The sequence below is a fragment of the Coregonus lavaretus genome (genome assembly GCF_964263955.1).
Source record: "Coregonus lavaretus genome assembly, chromosome: 17".
NCBI classification, from domain to species: Eukaryota; Metazoa; Chordata; class Actinopteri; order Salmoniformes; family Salmonidae; genus Coregonus; species Coregonus lavaretus.
This window is the reverse complement of record NC_140004.1, coordinates 14409650-14425713: the sequence shown is the minus strand read 5'-3', so window position 1 is coordinate 14425713 and position 16064 is coordinate 14409650. Positions and strand designations below refer to the sequence as shown.

The following is a 16064-nucleotide window of genomic DNA, read 5'->3' as shown; positions in this document are numbered from 1 at the left end:
TGACGCATATGACACAGGCATAGTGGCAGTCCTCTCCCAGAAACACTAGGGTAGAGAGAGAGTAGTAGCATATGCCAGTCGGGCACTGTCAAAATAGGAGAGGAAGTATTCAACTACCAAAAAGGAGCTTCTTGCTGTGGTAGGGTTTCTTAAACATTTCAGACACTTTTTGCTGGGGAGGACATTTCTACTGAGAACTGATCACAGCTCACTGAGGTGGCTGAGTAACTTCAAACAACCTGAGGGACAGTTGGCTAGATGGTAAGAGAAACTGGATCAGTTTGACTATGATATTGTCCACAGGCCAGGGAGACTGCACGGTAATGCAGATGGTGTGTCACCCCCGACCAGAGATGGAAACTCGAGTCTGAGACTCGGACTCGAGTCGCGCTTTAGTCGCAAAGAAAATGACTTGCAACTTGACTTAGACTCACGATCAATTGACTTGAGACTTGACTTGGACTCTAGATGAGAGACTCGTGAACAATGCAAGTCAGTACTGGGATACGTTTTTGTTGTGCATTCTGTCAGATAACATGGAACAGGCAGCATTGTAACACAGAAATAGTAGTTTAATACAGAGGGCTGAAAAGCGTTCTAGAACGTCTGCGTCATTTTTACGTCACTGTAGTACTACAGCTAAACAATTGTAATCAGCAACAATGTCATCAGGTGGTGAGGCTTTCATTATTAAATTTGGTTACAAGAACCTGCAGTATAATGCCAGTGGCAAAAAACGAAATGCTGTTTGCAAAACTTGTGTAATTAACATTAAAGATGCTGGAGCAACTACATCTAACTTCATCCGACATTTGAAAACTCACCGCGAAAAGTCAGTTAGGCTAGCTAGCTAACAACGTTACAATGTGGTTAGACTAATAATAGCCTGTTTAGCAGATGCCAGTTTGATATAGCTAGCTTTCTTGTGTGTCATCTTTCAGTAACTGAAAACGGTCTAATATTTCTCAAAAGGTTAAGAGGTGGGTTGTCAGATAGCTAGGCCTACTTGTTAGCAGAGATTATTAAATTACATCTCAGCGATATGCATATCACTATGGGATTTAATATACTTTCTGTTGTAGCCTGGTCCTAGGAAGTAACTTAGTATAAAACGAGAGTTCAAAGCATGCAACTTCTTGGACATTTCTGCTGAAAAATCCCATAGACCATATATATTTGTTTGTGTCCTTGTATTTCCATCTCAAGTCAGCAACAACTATCCATCATGTTGTTCATCTGCAGGTTCACTGAATTCTGCAAAGCAAAAGGTGGCCAGCGCAGGGACAGAAGGACAGAGCAACATTGACTCATTCTTGACCACCACAGGTGTCCATGTGTACAGCCAGGGCCATCCCAGGCAGAAGGCCATTACAGAGGATATACTGCAAGACCTGATCATTTCCTGCAACCTGCCTATGTCCTTAGTGGACAACCCTCACTTTAGGCATTTCATGTCAGTGGTAGATGACAAATATAGACCAGTAAGTAGGCCCACGTCGACCAGGTGCCTGCATGACTTAACACTGAACAAAGGGCTACAATCAAAAGCGCCCTAGAGAAGACAGAATCAGTGTCTGTCACTGTAGATATATGGACTGACAGGACCATGAGGGGCTTCATGGGAGTAACGGCCCATTACATGGCCATGGAAGAGAAAAAAAACTCCCAGACTGGAGTCAGTTCTGTTGAGCTGTGATAGATTCACAGGGTCACACACTGGGGAAAGAATCAGTGATCAATTTGAAGTAATATGTGATAACTTTGGCATAAAACATAAATTAGATTATATCATATGTGATAACACTGCAAATATGAAAAAGGCCTTCACAGTTTGTTTCCCCAAAGCAAGCAATGATCATGATGATGATGATGATGATGATGATGATGATGTGGATAACTCCAGCCTATGGGAAGAATTTGGTGAAGAGTACAATGCTGATGTTGAAGCTATCCAAACCAACTGCAGGCAACAGCGCTTACAGTGCTTTGCCCATTCATTACAACTGGTGATTAGAGATGGACTAAAGGAAACAAAAATCATAAACAGTGTGATGGCTAAGGTAACTAAACTTTGCAGCTTACTACATACTACCTGTGGTCTGAAAGAAGCATTTGAAGCTGAGTTCGGAGCCAATCGTAGTATCCCTGCTGCTGTGTCTACCAGATGGAATTCCATCCTCTGGCTTGTTAAAGCAGTCACCAATCTGAATCAACAAAGCCTCAATACTCTACTTGAGGCCCAAGGACACAAGGAGCTCTGCTTATCACCAAGGGAATGGAGCCAGCTATTGGAGCTTGTGGACATTTTGGACCCTTTTGTCCAGGCCACTGACCTTACTCAGGGGGAGAAAGTGGTGACTCTCAGTGCTGCCCTTCCTTGTGTACTGTCACTCAACTATCATCTGCAAAGTATACTGAGCACAAGTCGTCACCTAGTCAGTCTAGTAAAAGCACTGCAGCAGTCCCTCAAACGCCGATTCCAGGGGGTGTTTGTGAACGTCAGAATGGAGCACTCGGATGAACAGGCAACAAAACTTCCATTTGGTGACAATGTATACATAATGGCTGCACTGCTGGACCCATCTTTCTGCCTGTTCTGGCTTGATCATGATGTCCTCATACCACATGAATATAAAGCTGAATTGAAGGAGAGTCTGATTGGTAGGTACAATGCATTGCAACATGCAACGTTTTCTATGCCACTTGCATTCAAATAATAATAATTTGTTTTCATGTATAATGTATCCTGTTATATTCTTGATTCTATACATAATTGAACGATTTTTTTTCAGACCTTGTTTTCACTGAGGCACGGAAAGTCACCGTTACGGAGAGCAGTAGTGGAGAAGAAGAAGAACAACCACCTGCCAAAACCTCCAGACTCTTCTCTGGCTACCGCAACAAGATCAGCAAGAAGAAAGGAGACATAAAGTCATCTGTCAGAGCAGAGATTATTCGCTACATTCAACTATCTTCTGATGAAAATGAAGTTGATTGCTTGGATTTTTGGAGAATCCATGCGAAAGGCTTTCCGAGGCTCAAGAAGGTAGCAATGACAGTGTTGGCTGTGCCTGCTACCAGTGCCCCAGTGGAGAGTGTTTAGTCATGGAGGCCTCATCATGCGCCCTCATCATGCCAGGCTCAGCGCAAGAACGCTGACAAACTTGATCTTTCTAAAATGTAACCTGTCTGCAAAAGAAATGTTCTCTGTCTTAGGGCACAGGACGTAATTTGCTACTTGTTACAGGAAATGGTGTTTCTGTTGTTAAGTGTCCAGGTCAGTAAGTATATTTTAGGGATATAGAACACTTTAGTAGTGCAGTTATTGAACAGTTGTCAATCATTTTAGTTTACATTTATACTTGTCATTTATCTTCCCAATTTCTTGCATAATACATTTTACCGACACAAAAAGATCCCACCATGTCGAAACAAACAAATTGTCTGTCGGCATTTATAAAATTGTACCAGCATATCCTGTTTCCATCAGACCGGTCGTGACTTTTTTTCCATGCATCAGGTAATTCATCCACATGAAATGGTTGGATGAAAAGCTGGTTAATGACACATAGGCCTATATTCAGTATAAGTGGTCAATGAGAGATTTGAACTCACAACCCTAATGCTACAAGCACCATGCTCTAACCTAACACATTGACCATTGGCATTTTTTTATTGAGGAGTGAAGACTATGAGAGACACCGGATCTATTCAATCAATTTCTGCACTGAACTCATGCATCATACAAGTATCATCAATACTGAACACGTACATAACTGAAGCATGGAGAGCACTGTATAATATATCACCATGTACTTGATTGCTATGCCAACGCCTTAGTCTCACTAGACTGCAGTTCAGATGGCACTCATCCATTTAGTATAGATGCCCATGCTATGGTGGGTAACCATCTGTTCCCAAAATAAGGCAGCATCACTTGAAAACACTGAAACGTTAGATAACAGCTTCTGATGGCTGTGTGAATCTGAAATGACACCCAATACCCTTTTTAATGCACTACATTTGGCCTGCACCCTAGGGCTCTGGTCAAATATAGTGCATATGGGGAATAGGGTGCCATTTCAGATGCAGACTGACTGCCTTTTAGCAGAAGCCGAGGGGTCCGTCTGTCTGCTGTTGAAAGTGAATAATAAAACAGGACATGGGCCAGCTCAGACAAACCATCTGTTTTTCTTCAGGCTCTAGTTGCATCTAGGCGGCTCCAAGCAGCACAATGTGTCGATGTGTTTAACTTTTCAGGATCCATTTTAATAGCCGGGGCAGGGACAACGAGTGGATCCAGCACAGAAACCTCTACAGTGGATTCTCAAAACCTCAATGGCCCACTTAAAGAGATAAATCATCTATTTTCAGGGGTTGAGAAGACATGTACATTCACCTGAGAATTACCACTGAGAGGAAAGTGATGAATCACATTAATAAAAAGGAGCTACTGTCTGATGTCTTCTCATGGACTATCAAAAGATATGCCCCTATAAATGAGACACTGATTCATTTTAGGGAGATATATTTTTAACTAGGTTTGATTGGTAAAGGCACCAAGAAAATAGCTTTGAATTATGACAGTGAAAAACTGTTTAGTAGTGACAAAAGGTTAGCAATCGGCTCACAAAAAGATTGAAGAAATGTCCCCATCCACATTCCCTTCTTCACATGCATCCAGTCACATAGCTTTGATATGATAAAGATGTGAACATTGTTGTCAGAAAACAAGCACCACTGTTTCACATTATCTGGGGTCCAGTAGTGTCACTTAAAAAATGTCCTCATAGACTTTGTATTATAGAGACCTTGACTATGTCAAACACCAATTTATTTACTTACAGATGTGCAGATATTCTGTACAACAGACCACATTCTGTCCACACAACAACCATTGAACCTTGTAGTAAGTCAGCCTTATAAAGTTCAGTAATGTTTAAGTATTTTCCTCAAGCACTGGCTGTTTATTACTTAATGAACTACATATTCGATTTAGTAGGTGGACAATGGCTGTGTTACAGTATGTCTTCATCTTTTGAGTATACATTTATATTTTTATTTTATTTTTACCCCCCTTTTCTCCCCAATTTTGTGATTATGATCTTGTCTCATCGCTGCAACTCCCCAACGGGCTCGGGAGCGGCGAAGGTTGAGTCATGCGATCTCCAAAACATGACCCGCCAAACCACGCTTCTTAACACCCGCTCGCTTAATCCGGAAGCCAGCCGCACCAATGTGTCGGAGGAAACGCCGTTCAACTGACGACCGAAGTCAGCCTGCAGGCGTCCGGCCCGCCACAAGGAGTCGATAGAGCGCGATGAGCCAATTAAAGCCCCCCCCAGCTACAGTCTTTAAATAACTCATAACATAAAATAACACATACATTTTTTTGCATAACCATGTAGCACCATTTATTTTCTGTTGAAAATGTCACATTAAAAAGGGGTTTAAAGCCCAGTCCTAGCCCTGCCTATCTGAGGATGGGTTCAGCGGGGCTACCCCTGGTTGGGGAGGGTCTGTGGGGGGAAAACAAGCTCCCTCTGGGAGGGTCACCCAGCAGAGGAGCCAGGCACTCTGGACCAGAGGGTTTGGATGGACTTGTCCTCTTCTAAATAAATATAAAATAAATTGGTCATTTAGCAGACGCTCTTATCCAGAGCGACTTACAGGAGCAATTAGGGTTAAGTGCCTTGCTCAAGGGCACATCGACAGATTTTTCACCTAGTCGGCTCGGGGATTAGAACCAGCGACCTTTCGGTTACTGGTACAACGCTCTTAACCACTAAGCTACCTGCCGCCCCAGGGCGGTGGGGGTTTCCCGACGAACAGAGAGGCTACGGTTAACAAGACATTGACACAAATCTGATCTATTAAACCAAAATGTACATTACAAAATACACCACTTTTTTTTTATTTTATACTTCCGATCTCTTTAATATAATACAACAAAAATCACCCATTCAGTATCTCTGTAACTAAGCTACAATATACACTGAGGACATTTATTGCATTTACTAATCAAAAGAATATTTTTGACAAGCATGAAAACAGCAGCATAAAATGCAGCTCAATCACCTGTGAAGTTGAAGGCGGATGATCTTGGACAGGATGTGGTTGTAGTTGGGTGTCCAACGCGGTACAAGGCTTAGGACTCCTGTCTTGAAGTGAGACAGGTGGGTGGTGGCCTTGAGAAGAGGACCAAGAAGCCATGATGATCTGGAGCATGTACAGTGCTTTCGGAAAGTATTCGGACCCCTTGACTTTCTCCACATTTTGTTACGTTACAGCCATATTCTAAAATGGATTAAATACTTTTTTCCCCTCAGCAATCTACACACAATACCCCATAATAATAGCAAATTATTAAAATAAGGAACAGAAATACCTTATTTATATAAGTATTCAGACCCTTTGCTATGAGACTCAAAATTGAGTTTCCATTGATCATCCTTGAGATGTTTCTACAACTTGGAGTCCACCTGTGGTAAATTCAATTGATTGGACATGATTTGGAAAGGCACACACCTGTCTATATAAAGTCCCACAGTTGACAGTGCATGTCAGAGCAGAAATCAAGCCATGAGGTTGAAGGAATTGTCCGTAGAGCTCCGAGACAGGATTGTGTCGAGGCACAGATATGGGGAAAATAATTCTGCAGCATTGAAGGTCCCAAGAACACAGTGGCCTCCATCATTCTTTAATGGAAGAAGTTTGGAACCACCAAGACTCTTCCTAGAGCTGGCCGCCCGGCCAAACTGAGTAATCGGGGGAGAAGGGCCTTGGTCAGGGAGGTGACCAAGAACCCGATGGTCACTCTGACAGAGCTCCAGAGTTCCTCTGTGGAGATGGGAGAACCTTCCAGAAGGACAACCATCTCTGCAGCACTCCACCAATCAGGCCTTTATGGTAGAGTGGCCAGTCAGACTCCTCATTAAAAGTTTGCCAAAAGGCACCTAAAGGACTCTCAGTCTGATGAAACCAAGATTGAAATCTTTGGCCTTAATGCCAAGAGTCATGTCGGGAGGAAACCTGGCACCATCCCTACGGTGAAGCATGGTGGTGGCAACATCATGCTGTTGGGATTTCTTTCAGCGGCAGGGACTGGGAGACTAGTCAGGATCGAGGGAAAGATGAACGGAGCAAAGTACAGAGAGATCCTTGATGAAAACCTGCTCCAGAGCGCTCAGGATCTCAGACTGGGGCGAAGGTTCACCTTCCAACAGGACAATGACCCTAAGCACACAGCCAAGACAACACAGGAGTGGCTTCGGGACAAGTCTCAGAATGTCCTTGAGTGGCCCTGCCAGAGCCCGGACTTGAACCCGATCAAACATCTCTGGAGAGACCTGAAAATAGCTGTGCAGCGACGCTCCCCATCCAACTGACAGAGCTTGAGGGGATCTGCAGAGAAGAATGGGAGAAACTCCCCAAATACAGGTGTGACAAGCTTGTAGTGTCATACCCAAGTAGACTCGAGGCTGTAATCGCTGCCAAAGGTGCTTCAACAAAGTACTGAGTAAAGGGTCTAAATACTGATGTAAATGTGATATTTCCGGGTTTTTTTAATACATTTGAACTCTGGAGTCTATTTTAATTCTGAATGGAATCATCAAACCTTCGGGCATGGATCTCTGCAGTTGTTGATGTTCCTCCTGAGCCCTGGCATACTCCTCCAGCTCAGCCTGCTTCTGCTTACACTTTGTGAGCTGATGGAAAACCTGATGAAGAGAGAAGATTAGAAGAGAGGAAGGTAACTAGTCAGCGGTCAAACAGGCCCTGTCATTATGTGGAGGTGTCGATACACCGAAATCATGCACTTTCTCTCTCACACACACACACCTCTTCTTGTTGCCGAGGCTCTTGCGGGTCACCTTGTTGAACAGGGGCTCAAGGTTCTCCAGTTCTCTGTTGATCCGTTTCTCTCTCTCTTTCAGGTCCTTGTTCTCCTCGAGCAGCTGCTTGCTCTTGTCCGACAGCTGGCTGAGCGATCACAGACACATTCTCATGGATGGCCCTCATGGTCGTCTCTGGCATCTTCCTGTCCGACACGTGCCGGAACTCGGCTGCCACCGCCGCCATGTGCTGCTACATCTCCTTCTTTAGTCTAGAGCAGGGTTTCCCAAACTCGGTCCTGGGCCCCCCCTGGGTGCACGTTTTGGTTTTTGCCCTAGCACTACACAGCAGATTCAAATAATCAAAGCGTGATGATGATTTGGTTATTTGAATCAGCTGTGTAGTGCTAGGGCAATAAACTAAACATGCACCCAGGGGAGGGCCCCAGGACAGAGTTTGGGAAACTCTAGTCTAGAGGGCACAGTGAGGGAGGAGAGCAGGAGTTAGTGTCCCTGGTTGGAACATACTTTTATATTGATGTTGTTTTTAAAGGCTGCCACTGTAGTTACTGCTGTATGGGACCCCCTCCCTTTCTGTCAATGAATGATTTTATGGCAAAAATATGTTTGGAGTGAAAATCTGTTTAGATGCAGAGAGAAGGAAGGTTTTGAGCAGCAGTGACCCAATAATACAGGGTATATACACAAAGTATACCAATTATTACGAACACCTTCCTAATATTGAGTTGCACCCCTCCGTCCCTTTTGCCCTCAGAACAGCCTCAATTCGTTGGGGCATTGACTACAAGGAGTTGAAAGCGTTCCACAGGGATTCTGGCCCATGTTGACTCCAATGCTTCCCACAGTTGTGTCAAGTTGGCTGGATATCCTTTGGGTGGTGGACCATTCTTGATACACATGGGAAACTGTTGAGTGTGAAAAAAACTGCAGCGTCGCAGTTCGTGACACAAACCGGTTCGCCTGGCACCTAATACCATACCCCATTCAAAGGCATTTTTTGTCTTGCCCATTCACCCTCTAAATGGCACACATACACAATCCATGTCTCAATTGTCTCAAGGCTTAACAATCCTTCTTTAACCTGTCTCCTCCCCTTCATCTACACTGATTGAAGTGGATTTAACAAGTGACATCAATAAGGTATCATGGCTTTCACCTGGATTCACCTGGTCAGTCTGTGATGGAAAGAGCAGGTGTTCTTAATGTTTTGTACACTCAGTGTACATATGGCATTGATCTGTCGTTGTCCAGCACGGCCTTCCTCTCTAGGCTGTAGTTGACTGTGTGGTGCTCCTGTCTCTGCTTCAGTGCTACTCCAGGCTCTCCAGGTGGGCCATCAGCTCCTCCTTCTGCACACGGGACTCCTCCGGAGCTGCCAGCTTACCCGCTGCATTGGGATGGAGAGAGGAGTAATAAAATAAAATTATCAACGTATAATATTCTTGAATTCAAACCACAGGATCAGGTATGTTGGAGCTGGATTTAAATAAAAGCCTGGTGGTGGATCATGTGGATGGGATGCTGTGGTATCGAGGTTCTTTATCTTACCAGGAACCATGTTCTCTAAGGTGAGCTTGTCCTTGTTCTCCTGGAACTCTTGGCGGAGTTGACTGAGCTGCAGCTCAAAGGAGTCATTCTCAGCGTCCTTGGCCTGATGCTGTCCCACCAGTTGCTCTGACAGGTCTGTGAGCTCATCCTCCTTCTGGGCCAGCAAGCACTTCTGGTAGAGCGCTATGTCCTTCTCAACAGTAAAGTACTGAGAGGAGAAGTCCTTGTGTTGCACCTACAACTCATCACATTTGTGCTGATATCTGCAAAGCTGTTAAGAAAATAGGATGCCATTTAAATAGGGGGGAATTCAAATCATGGAATTCAAAGGATAGAGTTTTATATTTTTATGGTTGATTTCGTACTAATGGGCAGTATTTTATCAATAACAAATATTTTTTGGGTTGATTTATCTCCGCTTTTCATGCATTCATTCCCCCCTAAAAAAGGGTGGCATTTTTGCCGTGAAACTTTTCCCCCATGAAATTCGATTGCGCTATCAAATAACTAGTTAGGCATCCACAACAGACGTTCTTCTTCGGGAGGGGTCCAGCTTCGACGTGTTCTTTATGGCAGACTACACCTATTGGTGTATTGCCGCCACCTACTGTACGGGGTATTGAAACAAAACAAAAATAATATATTCCATTGCGGGAAGGGGGGGCGGCAGAGATAATACAAAAATAAATGTAACACCATCCCACTCCTTCAGTCACATCTACACAGGCTCAGGTGCCTGTGAGGACGGAGCATTCATCGACAGGATTCCTTGTAATGCCTCTGCAGAAAAGTCCCTAAGTACCAGAAAACGCTCAACCGCACTCACAATGATGCCTATTTTGTCCGATTTCCTCTCCGTTTGCGCTGCGCAGTTGATAACCAAATTAATAAACGCTACAAAGTCCACCTTCATAACATGTCAGGATCCCTCTGTTGACAATGAGCATCCCTCTGTTGACAATGAGCATCATTTTGTGTCTGTACTCCTACTACCAAACTTTCGGATGCAATAATTGACTTTCTTCTTCTTCTTCTTCTTCTTCTTCTTCATCTTCGCGGACTACAACCCAAAAAGGTGTTTTGCCGCCACCAACTGGACGGGTTGAAAAACAAAAAAGTACAAATAAAATCCATAGGTGATAGGGAAACTAACTTAATCCACCCAAATAAAAATAGTAAATTGACAAAAGCCAAACAAAACTCCCACTTCTTCCATCTTTCAATTCTCCATATCTCCCTTCTCAGGCTCTAGGGCCTCATAGGGTGGTACAGCTTGTGACAATATTCCATGTAACTCCTCCGCTGAGAAATCTTTCAGTCCCAGGAACCGCTCCGCCGCATCCACAATAATATATATTTTCTGGACTGCTCCACCTTTGCAGTGCCATTAATCTCCATAGCTATAAAGGCCACAAAGTCCACCTTCTTAACCTTTAAAATATCAGGGTCCTGCTGGTGAAAGGCAACCCCTGCAGCCTGCAATGAAGGCCTATCCACCACCATGGACTCTTCAAGTGCACCATTCAAACCCTCAACCCTTTTAACAGCTGCTGCATATGATATGCTCTGGATAGCCCTGACTTTGGCCACCTCATTCTCTTTCACCCTTGTCGGGCATTCGAAAGACGTGGCTTCATGGTTCCAACCACAATTGCAACATGTCACAATTTCATCACTTTTAAAACACATGACATGATATTTTCCACAACTTGGACATCTCAGTTTCTGCAAACACTTGAAACATGATCAAAAGCTTTACGGTGACAACTGCACTTGAGTAGGGAGAGACTCCATATCAAAAAACAAAGAGCAGATACTCTTCACTTTTTCATCATTCACCACACAATTCATCCGACCTGCATCAATCACTCCAGGAATATTTTTAATCTCTTCAACATCGACTTCCCACGAGACGCCAGATATTACCCCCTTGAGGGGTGCCCGGTTCCGAAGAGACACACACGACTTGTCAAACTTATCAAATCGGGTGAGACGCAACACATGTTCCTTTTGATCCGCAGAGGTACAACAAATCAAAACAAGCCCGCCTCTAGTGATCCTCACAGCCTTCACTTTACCCAGCACGCTCTCCACCAGTTTGAATATCTCAAATGGATTCTTCAAGATTGGTAATCCGATCAGCTACTCCTCATTAAGAAACCGTACTCCTACAACATACAAAGGGACATTCTCAGCACTGTACACTACTTTGCTCTGTTTTCCATTATTTTGGACAATATTAAAATTCTCTTTGATTCTACCGCCATTAGATTCACAATCCACTTCAGCGTCCGCTTCCGCCATCTTTTGCACATACTCTTCCTCAAAGAAGATGCCCTCATGGTCTCTATGCTGCCTCCTGCTGATATGTCATCTCTCAGCGCAGTCATCCCTCATGGTCTCTATGCTGCCTCCTGCTGATATGTCATCTCTCAGTGCAGTCATCCCTCATGGTCTCTATGCTGCCTCCTGCTGATATGTCATCTCTCAGTGCAGTCATCCCTCATGGTCTCTATGCTGCCTCCTGCTGATATGTCATCTCTCAGTGCAGTCATCCCTCATGGTCTCTATGCTGCCTCCTGCTGATATGTCATCTCTCAGTGCAGTCATCCCTCATGGTCTCTATGCTGCCTCCTGCTGATATGTCATCTCTCAGTGCAGTCATCCCTCATGGTCTCTATGCTGCCTCCTGCTGATATGTCATCTCTCAGTGCAGTAATCCCTCATGGTCTCTATGCTGCCTCCTGCTGATATGTCATCTCTCAGTGCAGTCATCCCTCATGGTCTCTATGCTGCCTCCTGCTGATATGTCATCTCTCAGCGCAGTAATCCCTCATGGTCTCTATGCTGCCTCCTGCTGATATGTCATCTCTCAGCGCAGTAATCCCTCATGGTCTCTATGCTGCCTCCTGCTGATATGTCATCTCTCAGTGCAGTAATCCCTCATGGTCTCTATGCTGCCTCCTGCTGATATGTCATCTCTCAGTGCAGTAATCCCTCATGGTCTCTATGCTGCCTCCTGCTGATATGTCAACATTACGGTTTTCGTCAATGTAAATGCTATTTACATTAGCTACCTTAACTTATAACAAATGCATTAATTTTACAATGTATTATTTATTATTGAATATTTGAAATAATAATAATAATTGAAATATCAAGTCATGGTGGTTCTAGTAGTTATGGAATTCCAGCGCTACTAGTGTTAAGAGACTCCTTTCGAAATCCCCACTTCTCCTTATATGGTTCCTTTCGAAACCCCTCCTTATATGGTTCCTTTCGAAACCCCTCCTTATATGGTTCCTTTCGAAACCCCTCCTTATATGGTTCCTTTTAAATGCCCACCCTGAGAGATGCACTCCACTGAGAGATGACATATCAGTAGGTGGCAGCATAGGGAACCTGAGGGATGACTGCTCTGAGAGATGACATGGCAGCTGGACCCTATTGTCTTCTTCTTCTTCTTCTTCTTCTTCTTCTTCTATGATATCATGGCGGTCTGCAAACAAACGTTTAAAGTGCATGCCGCCACCTACTGTGCTGGAATGAACGATCAATCATGATCTGCCCAATTCTGTACTACCATGAAAATTAAATTAAAAACCAAATAAACTAACTTCTACCACACACTCCCTCTCCCAATCCCTGACCCTCATCCTCCCTCTGCATAGTATCAGAACTGACACCCATATTGATTGCATTCCAGCACAGCTGTTGCTTCTCCAACCTTCTCTCCATTTCTTCCACACTACTCGCCGCCATTTTCCTGGACCTTATCCCACTCCTGGCATCCACAACATACGTTGTTACCAGGGAATGACGTCAGGTGCCATTGAATTGGAATGACAGTCTTCCCACTGAAATGGAACATCAGACAATTCAGCTACTGTATTACCATACTATCAGTTTAACAAACAGATATTTACAATACATCATGTTTACCTATTTAATCTATAGAACCTACTCTGATTATTGTAGTACAGGGGTTTTCTTTTTATTTCATATAAGCATATTGATGACATGAGCAAGGACCAAGTCTATGGCATCAACACAGTTCAAGCACAATAAATATTTGGGAATGTATTACTGCAAGTATGCACAACAAACAGAAACTGCAAGTGTATTTATTTGTCAATATAATTAACATTCCACAAGCCAACCATCGTCGTCTCCTCTCTCCCTTTTCACAGATCTACTAACTTCTATTCGGATACTGTTTAATTAATACATCTCTGTTGCACATAACAAAGGATTTGCAACCGTATAAATAGGCCTGTACGGTACTTGCCAGGCCCTGGCTGATTCATAGACAAGTCAGCTGTCATTAACAATGTCATCCTTGTGTTGGCTGTATAGGCCTACAGTGCCTTGCAAAAGTATTCATCCCCTTGGCGTTTTTCCTCTTTTGTTGCATTACAACCTTTAATTTCAATGGATTTTTATTTGGATTTCATGTAATGGACATACACAAAATAGTCCAAATTGGTGAAGTGAAATGAAAAAAATAATTGTTTCATATGTTTTCACTCCCTTTGCCCCTAAATAAGATCTGGTGCAACCAATTACCTTCAGAAGTCACATAATTTGTTAAATAAAGTCCACCTGTGTGCAATCTCAGTGTCATGTGATCTGTCACATGATGTCAGTATATATACACCTGTTCTGAAAGGCCCCAGAGTCTGCAACACCACTAAGCAAGGGGCACCACCAAGCAAGCGGCACCATGAAGACCAAGGAGCTCTCCATACAGGTCAGGGACAAAGTTGTGGAGAAGTACAGATCAGGGCTGGGTTATAAAAAAATATATGAAACTTTGAACATCCCACAGAGCACAATTAAATCCATTATTAAAAAATACGGCACCACAACAAACCTACCAAGAGAGGGCCGCCCACCAAAACTCACGGACCAGGCAAGGAGGGCATTAATCAGAGAGGCAACAAAGAGACCAAAGATAACCCTGAAGGAGCTGCAAAGCTCCACAGCAGAGATTGGAGTATCTATCCATAGGACCACTTTAAGCTGTACAATCCACAGAGCTGGGCTTTACGGAAGAGTGGCAAGAAAAAAGCCATTGCTCAAAGAAAAAAATAAGCAAACATGTTTGGTGTTCGCCAAAAGGCATGTGGGAGACTCCCCAAACATATGGAAGAAGGTACTCTGGTCAGATGAGACTAAAATTGAGCTTTTTGGCCATCAAGGAAAACGCTATGTCTGGCGCAAACCCAACACCTATCATCACCCCGAGAACACCATCCCACAGTGAAGCATGGTGGTGGCAGCATCATGCTGTGGGGATGTTTTTCATCGGCAGGGACTGGGAAACTGGTCATAATTGAAGGAATGACGGATGGCGCTAAATACAGGGAAATTCTTGAGGGAAACCTGTTTCTGTCTTCCAGAGATTTGAGACTGGGACGGAGGTTCACCTTCCAGCATGACAATGACCCTAAACATACTGCTAAAGCAACACTCGAGTGGTTTAAGGGGAAACATTTAAATGTCTTGGAATGGCCTAGTCAAAGCCCAGACCTCAATCCAATTGAGAATCTGTGGTATGACTTAAAGATTGCTGTACACCAGCGGAACCCATCCAACTTGAAGGAGCAGGAGCAGTTTTGCCTTGAAGAATGGTCAAAACCCCCAGTGGCTAGATGTGCCAAGCTTATAGAGACATACCCGAAGAGACTTGCAGCTGAAATTGCTGCAAAAGGTGGCTCTATATAGTATTGACTTTGCGGGGGTGAATAGTTATGCACGCTCAAGTTTTCTTTCTTATTTCATAATAAAAAATATTTTGCATCTTCAAAGTGGTAGGGATCGTGTGTAAATCAAATGATACAAACCCCCCCAAAATCAATTTTAATTCCAGGTTGTAAGGCAACAAAATAGGAAAAATGCCAAGGGGGGTGAATACTTTCGCAAGCCACTGTAATTGTGTCAGATACCCAGTCATACTAAATGTTAATGAAAATGTCAAAGCTTGTTTTGAGCTAGCATGGTGTTCCTTGTGCCTAGACAAACTGCTTACTGCGTACTGCCTACTGCCTACTACTGCTTATTTCTTTACATATGACAGGAAGTCTCAATAGGAAATGTAGCAACACAGAGAAAATGATGCAAGACTTGTGCTGAGTGACTACTCCCTATCTGAGTAAAAAAAAACACCCTACCCCACCCCCCAAAAAGGAGAAAGGCAAGTCCCCTCCTGATGCACTCCTGATGTTTTGGTTGACTTATTTTTTCAGTGGGACTATTTTGTTGTTTTGCTTTATCAATGTTTTGTAATCTATAGATTGTCAATCATTTATAAGCACATTCATAGATCACATCATATACAACCTTGCTGAAAGCTCCTTAAAATTGTCACTAGAAATAACACAACAACTGTATGTGACACTGACTGTTGTTGTAACTTATTAGGGTAAAGGTCATGTTAATTGGAAACTTTGGTTTTATAGATTCACTAGAATCTCTGACTTTCATATGCAGAAATGACTGCTGACGTAAAATGGATTAGCCATTTCCGCTCTCTCAAGATGACAGGAAGAACATTTCTCTGTTGGGCAAATGTATGCTGTTCATCACACTACTGCACTGTGGGAACTGCATTCTGTTCAAGAAGTGTATCAGAGTTGTCCTCATATAGACTGTCTAAGA

General features: G+C 43.5%; 1 pseudogene across 1 annotated transcript; it reads right to left on the bottom strand.

The window, feature by feature from the left end:
* Window positions 1-1676: 1676 nt before the first annotated feature.
* On the bottom strand, window positions 1677-11794 carry LOC311145035 (cilia- and flagella-associated protein 157-like; annotated as a pseudogene). Its single transcript has 6 exons — window positions 11666-11794; window positions 9405-9675; window positions 9081-9243; window positions 7845-8085; window positions 7619-7721; window positions 1677-1690 (listed from the first exon to the last, which is right to left on the bottom strand). The product of its transcript is annotated as a cilia- and flagella-associated protein 157-like (transcript).
* Window positions 11795-16064: the final 4270 nt, after the last annotated feature.